The 10,979-nt window shown below is 37.4% G+C and overlaps 1 pseudogene; it reads right to left on the bottom strand.

The window, feature by feature from the left end:
* Positions 1-1,507: 1,507 nt before the first annotated feature.
* On the bottom strand, positions 1,508-6,716 carry LOC100802009 (linoleate 9S-lipoxygenase-4-like; annotated as a pseudogene).
* Between the last annotated feature and the right edge of the window lie 4,263 nt (positions 6,717-10,979).

Raw genomic sequence — 10,979 nt, 5'->3', positions numbered from 1 at the left:
GTGGCTCGAAGAAAACCCTACATACACTCCTCCGCTAGGTACTAGGGTGCTGAAACAGTCGTGGGTGCTCAAAGCTTTCTCCGCGAGGTACGTAGGTTAACTTCGTGTATGCTAAGTTTGAGTGGGTGTTCATGTTTTATTGATGATAATAATAATAATACGTCTTCAGTTGCAGTATTGCTGATTGAGGTACGAGGAAAGCTTCAAGTTTCGTGCCATTTTGTTAGATCTCACTGCCATTGTTACTGTTTGGGTTCGAGGTAAGCTTGGTCTCTTTTTCATTTGTAGTATGGTTTACTCTTTTTCACTATCATTGTCACTGCCATTGTCTCTATTTCAGTGGGTGTTCACTCTTTTTCATTGTCACTACCATTGTCACTATGTGTAAAAGTAATATAGTTTACTAATTTGTCATGTACTTTTTTGTTCAATGTTATAAATAGTGGTTAGGTATGATGTGACTGATTGGGTTAGTAAAAATTGATTGGGCAGAGCCTGAGCAGAAAGTTGGTCCATATATTGTCTACGTTGCTTTTTCTAGTTTCTTAGGCAATTTTCAGGTATCCCATTTCTTCAATTTTTGAATCTTTGATACTAGTTTACGTGTGTGAACTGCATTGCATTGATTGCTGGTGTTGCTGCAATGTTTGAATGTTTTGATGTAATTTCTAGGATAGCAATAACTCCCGTAAGACTACCTACTTTGCTGCTTTTGTTCCTTTGGTCAATTGCTTGAGTCTTTTGATCAATTACGTATATTGGAGTTGTAGTCAATTGATGAATACTAAAGAAATGCAGAGAAAATGCTTGACTCTTTCTCATCATGCTGACTAACTAGTTTGTAGGTTCAATATCCTTTAGAAGTCCAACTATCTGTTGCATGCATAGATACGTATTTTAAGTGCAAACATTTACATTCAAATAGAATTCAATTCTTAAAAAAAAAATAGAAGCATGTTCACATGAAGTATAGCTTTTAGAAAGACGACTAAAATGTTGTGTGACACAGTGCTGCTCTCTCTCTGTCTTTCTGTCTCTCTCTGGCATCTTTTGTCCTCACCACTATTTGACACACTGTTGCCTTCTATATGGCGTAAACTCGATAGCTGATACATAGAGACACGCACACACACACACACACACACAAATGAATGCATTGGGTAAAAAGTTAGGGTAGCACCTATTGTAAAAAAGATGGTAGATTCTTGCCTTAGAGGGTTGAGCATGTGTGAGGATGATCTTATAAGCCTTAGTAAGGAGACTAGATCAGATGAAGGATAGCCTAGTCACTAGAGGCAGAGGGAGAGTAAGAAAAACCATAAGCAAAAGAATTAAAAAAGATTTACAGATACAATGGAACATTATGGCATTGTCTGATTCATGTAGTGAACTCTACCTAGTGGGAAAAGGGTTGGTTGTTGTTGTTTTATCAGTCACTGAATAGAGTTGGTTTTACTAATTAGGGTCCTTCAGTTATCCCAAAATAAGATATATGGCAATACAAGTACATTCAGCCACTCCAAATACATAACTTAAACATACACAACTGATGAAGGAATCAAATTCCTTCTATTTCACATTTATTTAAAGCCAGGGACAGTACTTCGGCAACCATAGAGCCCTTAGATAGAGATACTGTTGGGAATTCCTTTGAAAGTCAATCCCTCCTCACTAGAAGGATAGAGCAAAGTGTAAGGCATTTTAGCCGGCCCATAGCGGTTTCTTAATGTCTCATCATTGTTCTTCTCTATAAGCTTCTTTTCAATCTCTTCAAGATTGTTTCCAAACCTCTTAAAGGCCTATAATGGCCCGGCATCAGAAGTCCAGTAGTCACCACCATCTCTCTGCCCAAGGTAGAACTCACCAGATGCGTGCCTTGATAAAATTTCTATAACTGTAAGGTCAATGAGGGTCTCTTTCTTGCCAGTAATAGTCTTCAAAAACTCCTTCTCAGGGTTCTTAGCCAACGCATCATATTCAGGAGACCCTTTCTCTGGCATGAATCTTCTGCTAATAGTTGGCCTATTCAGGATTAAACCTCGATATGGATACTGTCCAAAGTTAACAGCAGCATGAAGAGCTGAAGCAATCCATATGAGGGTAACAGAAGCTTCAACCAACTCTTGACGAGTTTGCATCTTTTGCCACCATGGCTTATCCTTCAAATCCCCATGACCCACCTCTACAAGTTCTTTCCTCCAAGCCTGGAGCTCGGGGTCTTTTTGAAGTTCCTCATCTAACTTGTAGTAGAATGAGACATATTCTTCCACCCAAGACTTGATAGCATCCCATATCTCTAGTCCATCAGAAGCATAAGGATAGTCCTCGATCAAAAGTTGAACTCCATGGGGAGCAGATGGATCCTTAACAGCAACTCCTCTGAATTAAAAGCACCCAAATAACATTGATTAGCACAAGAGTTATATGAAGCCTGAAGCCTTTTTTCTTCTTATGTCATTAATGACTTTTTATACCATGCATTCATGTGTTCCCCCATTGTATGCACTTTTTGATTTCTTTTCTTTTTTAATTTACTGTCAAACACAAAACTAGAGCTGAATCAAAATAAGAAACTGTTTCCAACACAAAAGACTAGAGCTGAATCCAAACAAACAGAAACAATCATGGCTAGAAATAAAATAGAATTAGATTGATGGAAAATTTGGGACTGTTATTCGTTCGTTGGCGAGACTGAGAATGAGGTGACAGAGTTAATTTCTGGCTTATCAGACCAGTCTGGGCTTTGAAATAGGCTAGGTCAGGCCTTAAGAATTGGTCCATAACAAGCCTTGGTCCATAACAGGTAAAAACCTTGATTTATTTTAATAACTAAACTAATAAAATGTACATTTTATAAAAACTAATTAAAAGTGTAACTTTATAAAATTTGGCAAACAAGCCAAAGACTAGAGAAGGTTGGTATATAAGTGACTTACATACTAGGAAAAGATAATAAATTAATAAGTAATTATTTACTCATTAAATTAACCCAGCTAATATTGTTATTAACCTAATTTTTATTTTGCTCAACTTCTTCTAACTAACCTAATAATATAAGGCTATGTTGAACTCCTTATTATTTTTATTTTGCTCAACTTCTTCTAACTAACCTAAAACTTGAATAAATAATGGACCTAAATTTTTCTCAATATTTGTGTTATTTATCTTGAATTTAAACCTGTTTAACTCCTTATTATTTAGAACCACAAATGTTGATAACTAATTATTGTTTAATAAACTATTGTACCCAAAGATATATCACTGCCATTTTCTTTATTAAGTAAGTGGTAGCAATACAGAGGAAGGATCCGTTGAGGGAGAATGAGATGATTGATCATTCAAATCAATGGTAGAAGATAGAAACCCCATCCCATGTGAGAATGGAAATTAGGAATAGTGGGTGCATCATTCTATTTGCACCCTCCCACTCCTTTCCCTCTACCAGACATGCTCTTATTTTCTTACTCGTTGTCCACTCTAGCATAATCAATTAGAGAGAGAGAGAGAGAGAGAGAGAGAGAGAGAAGTCTATGTATCCATCATCAAGGTTATAGCAGTAGTTGTAGGAACACCCAAACAGCAGAGTAGTGAATGAAATTGGGGAGAGGAGAGGACGAAGGGCTTGTCCTTTACAGACTGTACTTATTCCCTTGCCCCCACCAACCAACACTCTCCATTCTCATTTCATTTGTCTATATAAATAGCCAAACCCTACTATACTATACTCTCCATTCTCTATACCAATGTTGATGTTAACCTCCTGCCCCTACGATGTGATGTAAAAAAAATGAGAGAAGAGATGGTGGGAGTGCCGTAAGAGAAGATTGTGAGGGAAGATGGTAGGTAGGTAATTTTACCAATGCTGGGGGATGAGATTTGGGGGTGAGACTAGAAACCCCCAACTAATTAAACTAGAGTCACTTGGGTTCAATTCTATATTTAATCTAAGCCACTTATGTATGACAGGCCACTTCTACTAGTAACAAAACCTATTTTATTAAACTAATTAAGACACAATTTATTATCCTTTTAGTTATTCTAAGTACTAATATAATCTCCAATTTTATTTTATGCTCTTGCTAAATTCTTTGAGTATCCAAATGGAGCATTTCATTAAATAGTAATTTAAATACCCCGATAATTACTTTACCCGTTTGAAATGTCATATCCAAACACACATATTTGGAGTTAGGAATTGACTTCTTTAATTACCACATGAGTGGTTACTCTAATATTCCTGTCACACTCAAGGAGAATGGATTAATGAAAATGGGTTGGATACCCTAAGTTTGTCATGCAACTCAACACCAGTTAGCTTATTTGAGCTGTTATGTGAGACAGTGGGATTCATGTTGATGACCATCTCTTGGACATAAAACAAGTGTAGTTCTGTGTGTACCTTTAAGGTATGAATGATGGTACCTTTAAGGTATCTTTATGAATACAATGTACCACTTTCCAGTTCTCCTCAGGGTTTGTGAAAGAATTGATAGACCTTGTTCATCCCTGTAAGGCTGTAAATAATTTCAGGTCTTGTGAGAGTGGCATATCCCAAGGAACCTACTATGGACTGATCGAAGCAGATATGCCTTTATCATCTTCCATGTTTGATTTGTAGAGTAGGTGAGACTTAAGCAACACTGCACCATTGGGAAGGTGCTTGACCTCGATGCGTAAGTAGTCTGGCAACACTACCCTAATGTAAACTCATTCTGAACTTTAACATGGTAGAGATTTTTTTTACAGTTCTGTTGAAGAAATGTATTATACTAATTCTGTTAATACTTAGAATGCATTGTATATATTTTCCGGAATTTTACTGGTGATGATATAATGTTAAGTTCTATCAATATAATGTGGAAGTAAATCAATTGTTTTCTTGATTTTTTTAATTGTTGATGTTTAGTCTTTCAAATACTCTGATAATACTGACTTGCTAGATATTGTAAAATGTAAAGTGATATAAAGTATTAGTTCTAGGACACTATTGTATTTATAATTTTGCACTTTTAGATTCTATCAATTTCTTTCTTGCAGATAGAAAAACATGGTATAATTATTTTTTTTTTTTGTTTCTTCATTCTGTATCAGATTTGACAGTGACTGGAAAAAGATTGAAGCATTTGTTGTATCAAAGACAGTCATCCATTGTTGATCCTGTGGTCATTGCTGTTTCGAAATTAAAAGTGGTTCTGCGGTCATTGCTAGAAAGTCAATTGTGCTGAAGCCTCGAACTCAGGTATTTATATGTTTGATTCGAAATCTACTTTGAAAAGCAATATTAAGAATTATTGTGTTATTTAGGAATTATTCTTATTCTTATCAAATTTAGAAAAAACATATTCTTGGGTAAATATTATCATGTTAAGATATTTTATTTGATCAGGATTTCATAGCTTAGGAAAATCACATTTTGATTATAATGTCATATTCTATTAGGATTTATCTAGGATTTTTATTATCCATACCCTTTAGGCTTTATGTACTATATGCTTGGAAGACTTTTGGCATAATAACAACAGAATTCCATTTCTTTAGAAAATATCTTAAACTTGAGTTAGAGGAGCACTCTACACTAGAGGACTATTCTTGGTTTTTTAGTCAAGGGAATACCTTGCCCAAGAGAAGTACTCTTGCTTTGTTTATCAAGGGAGTACCTAGCCAAGAAGCACACTCTTGGTTTGTCCTACATTGTTTGTTTAATGGGCTTAAGCTGAAACAGAAAAGAATAAATACTAGTAATGTGTGTATATAATATACAAACCTAGTAGCTTCATCTTCAAGCTGCATGAGCCGAACACAGAACATAGAAACTGAGTTGTACATGCCCCATCCAATTGGTTTCTTAGTCCCATCTGCTACCAGAACAACATCCCCGGTCTTGGGAGGTGGCCTCCCAATTATTCTATCAACAACTCCATTGTACACCATTGGGTTGCCATCCTTAAAGAGTTGTGTCTTCCCCTTTTTAACTACAACCTTTGCAACACCTACCAAACACAAACTATTGATAAAATAATTCAGCGAGTTTAAAAGAATATGACTGATGACTTAATCTATAACACTATATGCAAGTATTTGTGTATAGTGAAAACACACAGATGAAGCCACAGTCCAAAACAGTGAAACCATTACAACTGACATATAGAAATTTTACATAAAATGTAATGAGCAAAATAGCAGGGACAACGAAAATGTTGAACATATGTAGCAAGCCTTGATCCAAAAGTTAGAGTCAAAGCTCTAACCACTTGTGTGCTCTAACCTCTTTGCAACATATGTAGCCACCTCTTTTTATTCCGCTTCACCTTTATTCTTCGAGTTTTATTTGTCCCTGCATTCAATTTGGACCTTACATTTCCTTCACCACTTTTCCTGAGGTTGACAAAGCGCTTCCACCAGTTTTTCTTCTTTCTTTTACCCATATCAAAATCCTGAAATTCTTCTTGTGAAACAGCTTCTCTGGGTCTATGCTCCTGAGCTATAGAAGAGAACTCATGGTCTTTTCCTTGAATGTTTGCTTCTGCTTCATCTTGGGGACACCCTTTGAATTCATCCAAAGAGATTTTTTCTTTAGAAGCTGCTTTGCCCCCAGAGAGAATCCACTTCTCAGATACTACTTGATCAGTATGCAAAATGCAAGCATTTGAGATTGCCCCACTGCACTCCCTGATCCTCTCCAATCCCAAGCTTATGGATGAGTCATCTAAGCTCATTTTCTCTTGTGAACAAACCTTGGAAGAAGAATCAAGTAAGCCTAAACCCTACAAAAAACGTTCCCTCCTCTCCTTCACACTAACAGGCTCCTTCACCCAAATTTCGTCATAACCACACCTTCCAGAACCAAACTCTTCTTTGGCTAAAACAAAATCTTGAGCTGATAAACTATCCACTGAGTCAAAGAACACATCCATGTCTCAATCATTAGAGCTCAGCATATCTCACACTTCGATTTGAAACAAACCACCTTCCACATGAAAATCTCACCTTCAAGACCTAACCCTTCTCCCAAACTATCAATACACTACTTCTCAACACCTTAAAATAGGGAATTCCCAATCAAGGGACCAAATTAGGGTACAAATTCACATGTCAATCTCCACATGGGTTCACTCTTTCTCCATAGATTCTATAAATGAAGACAAACCCAAAAGGTGTACAAAGTCAGTCACTACTACTGACCCATATTTTGAGACAAGGGAAAACTTTCTCTCTTGCATGATTTAAGGTTGTAAGAAGAAACCTTAGTATTTTACAGTTTCTAATTAGGGTTTTAAAGTTAGACTTGTAGTTGTATTACAAATAGCAATGACGAACAATTGTTGATGAACATTTAGTTATTTTAGTCTAATTAAGTTTATAGAAACCTTAAAAAACATAATATTGCATCTGCAATTGCGGTTGGGAACCACAATTTTAAACCATGTTTGCAATCTTATGCTTTCACTCAATTTCCAAATTTATGTCCTCCCCTAAATTGAAATTGCGTACTTGGGATTAAGATACAATGAAGCAGCATGAAGATTGCTATGTAATCTTATGCTTCCACACACACACCCTCATGATACACACACATAGACACACCCTCATCACACACAAAGACACACATACACCCTCATCACACACAAAGACACACACACACCCTCATGATACACACACACACGCACACATATACCCAACTACAATAATAAAGCATAAGCACCCTCCAAGCCCAGAATTTGAAATTAGTTACATAAAGAACTGCTGATGTCGATATTTGTCTGTAATCGAAATTTACCTTTTGTATGTTCTTGTATGTCATCGATGTAATTTGCTATATAAACAACTGTTGTTCATGCTGAGTGAACCTTAGATTCCCGTTTGAGACTGAATGCAATGATTCTTGCGGACAGTTTGCATTAGTCATTGTATTTAGTCTTGAATTGTCCGTTTGGACAGTTTGGGGAGACTGGTATTTTTATGTTAGATTCATTCGTTAAGGTTATTATTATTTTGATTAATTTGATGAAATTTCGGTACAATGCATTTCAAGTTGTTCTCTGAGTGCATACTTGATTATCGGAAAATTAATTTCACCGATGTCATGTCGTGTACTTGGAGACCAATGCGAAATGCTGTCAAAATTTAGTCAAATTGTTCAAAATAATGTTAACCATGACGTTTGAAGCTAACATAAAAGACAGTCTTCCTAAATGGGATAGGGCCACACCTATAAATAAAAAAGTGAGATTTTCATGCATGGAATTGCTTAGATGGATCGAAGTTGGATGAATCAAAGTCGCATGAGCCTAGAATATAAGGATGACACGGACCAGTTCTTGCAATTAGCTTCAGAAAGAGGTCGACTAAATGAAGAAGGAAAATATTATTGTCCTTGCATCAACTGTTTGAACGGAAGACGACAACTGCTGGACGACATACGTGAGCATCTATTGTGTGATGGGATCAAGAAGAATTACACGGTGTGGATATGGCATGGTGAAGTGACTGACATGCAGAGTGGGTCCCAATCTGAACTGCTTGATGTAGAAATGGGAGATCTCTTGGAGGACATGATTCGTGACCTTGGACAAGAGTCTTTTCAGGAAGCACACGCCCCTGTGTATGAAGGATTGCAGAGTGATTCAAAGAAGCCTTTGTATACGGGGTGCAAGAATTCCTTAACCCTGTTGTCTATGGTGTTAAGTCTGGTTAATGTGAAGGCCAGGTACGGGTGGAGTGACAAAAGTTTCACCTCACTGCTTGAGGTAGTGCATAATCTGCTTCCTGAGGACAACACGCTGCCTAAAACTTACTATAAGGCGAAAAAGATATTGTGTCCCTTGGGTATGGAGTATCAGAAGATTCATGCTTGCCCTAATGATTGCATACTGTACAGGCATGAATTCCAAGAAATGTCCAAATGCCCTATCTGTGGGACTTCACGGTACAAAGTGAAGGATGAAGAGGAAAGCAGTTCTGATGAAAAGTCCAATAAGGGCCCCCCAGCGAAGGTTTTGTGGTATCTTCTAATCATTCCAAGGTTTAAGCGTCTTTTTTCTAATGAGGACGATGCAAAAGACCTTACATGGCATGCAAATAGAAGGATTTCTGATGGAATGGTCTGTCATCCGGCTGATTGCTCATAGTGGAAGAAGATTGATGGTTTGTATCCGAATTTCGGGAAAGAGCCAAGAAATCTTAGACTTTGACTAGCCAGTGGTGGAATGAATCCATATGGCACCTTAAGCACTCAACACAGTTCATGGCCAATTCTACTAGTAATTTACAATTTGCCTCCTTGGTTGTGCATGAAGCGAAAATACATGATGTTGTCTATGATGACATCGGGCCCAAGACAGCCAGGAAATGACATTGATGTTTATCTAAGTCCGTTGGTTGAAGATCTGAGAAAGTTGTGGGATGAGGGGGTTGTAGTGTTTGATGTGTTTCACAAGGAGACGTTCGAAATACGTGCAATGCTTTTTTGTACCATTAATGACTTTCCAGCATATGGGAATCTCAGCGGTTACAGTGTTAAGGGTCATCATGCATGCCCCATCTATGAAGAAAACACAAGCTACATACAACTAAAACATGGAAGAAAAATAGTCTACAGTAGGCATCGACACTTTCTAACACCCAATCATCCTTACATACAACTGAAAAAAGCTTTTAATGGAAGTCAAGAGCATGATATTGCGCCGATACTGTTGACTGGTGAGCAGGTATATTAGCGGGTTCAACACCTGAATACTGTATTTGGAAAGACCCAAAAGAAGGATAAAAGTAAGAGTTGCATATGGAAGAAGAGGTCCATTTTCTTTTATCTTCCGTACTGGTCTGATCTAGACGTTAGACATTGTATTGATGTTATGCATTTGGAGAAAAATGTTTGTGATAGTGTGATTAGGACGCTCCTTAACATTCATGGCAAGACGAAGGATGGCTTGAATACCCGTCAAAATCTAGCTGATATGGGGATACGATCATAGTTGCATCCAAGGTCTGATGGGAAGAAAATTTACTTGCCCCCAGCTTGCCATACTTTTTCCAAAAAGGAGAAGATAAGTTTTTGTCAGTGTCTTCGTCGGGTGAAGGTTCCACAAGGATACTCTTCAAATATTAAGAGCCTTGTGCAGTTGAAGGAGCTTAAGCTTGTAGGGTTAAAGTCTCACGATTGTCACGTGCTCATGCAACAATTGTTAGTCGTGGCTATACGAGACATCTTGCCAAACAAAGTCAGGTTAGCCATAACTCGCCTTTGCTTTTTCTTCCATGCTATATGTAGCAAAGTCATTGATCCTGTCAAGTTTGATGAGCTGGAAAATGAGGCCGCAATTATACTGTGCCAGTTGGAGATGTATTTTCCCCTTGCTTTCTTTGACATCATGATTCACTTGATTGTGCATCTGGTCAGAGAAATCAAATGTTATGGTCCTGCTTATCTATGGAGGATGTACCCGGTTGAGCGATACATGAAGATCTTAAAAGGGTATACAAAGAATCTATATCATCCAGAAGCATCTATTGTTGAGAGGTACATTGCAGAAGAAGCCATTGAATTTTGTTCAGAATACATTGAGAAGGCTAAACCTGTTGGCCTTCCTGAGTCTCGGCATGATGACAGAGTGGGTGGTAAGGGTTCAAGAGGACTGGATGTGATCACTCCAAGTGTAGAAGATTTGTTACAAGCTCACTTGTATGTCTTGAACAACAGTAATGAAGTTTTTCCATACATACTTAACCATGAAGCTTTAGTCGAACAGAATAATCCAAAAATGTCAAAGAATTGGGTGTTGAAAAAGCATAACAAGACTTTCTGTGATTGGTTTAAAGATACAATCTTTGCAGATGAGAATGCTTCAAAAACATTAAGAAAGCTAGCAGATGGGCCTAAAAGAAATGTTATAACTTGGCAAGGATACGACATAAACAAGCAGATGACAAAAGTACAATGCAGAACAGTGGGGTCACCCTAAGGGCTGAATCTCGACACT

This window comes from Glycine max, chromosome 10, assembly GCF_000004515.6.
Source record: "Glycine max cultivar Williams 82 chromosome 10, Glycine_max_v4.0, whole genome shotgun sequence".
Lineage (NCBI taxonomy): Eukaryota > Viridiplantae > Streptophyta > Magnoliopsida > Fabales > Fabaceae > Glycine > Glycine max.
The sequence above is the reverse complement of the archived record's forward strand: the minus strand, read 5'-3'. Positions and strand labels throughout refer to the sequence as shown.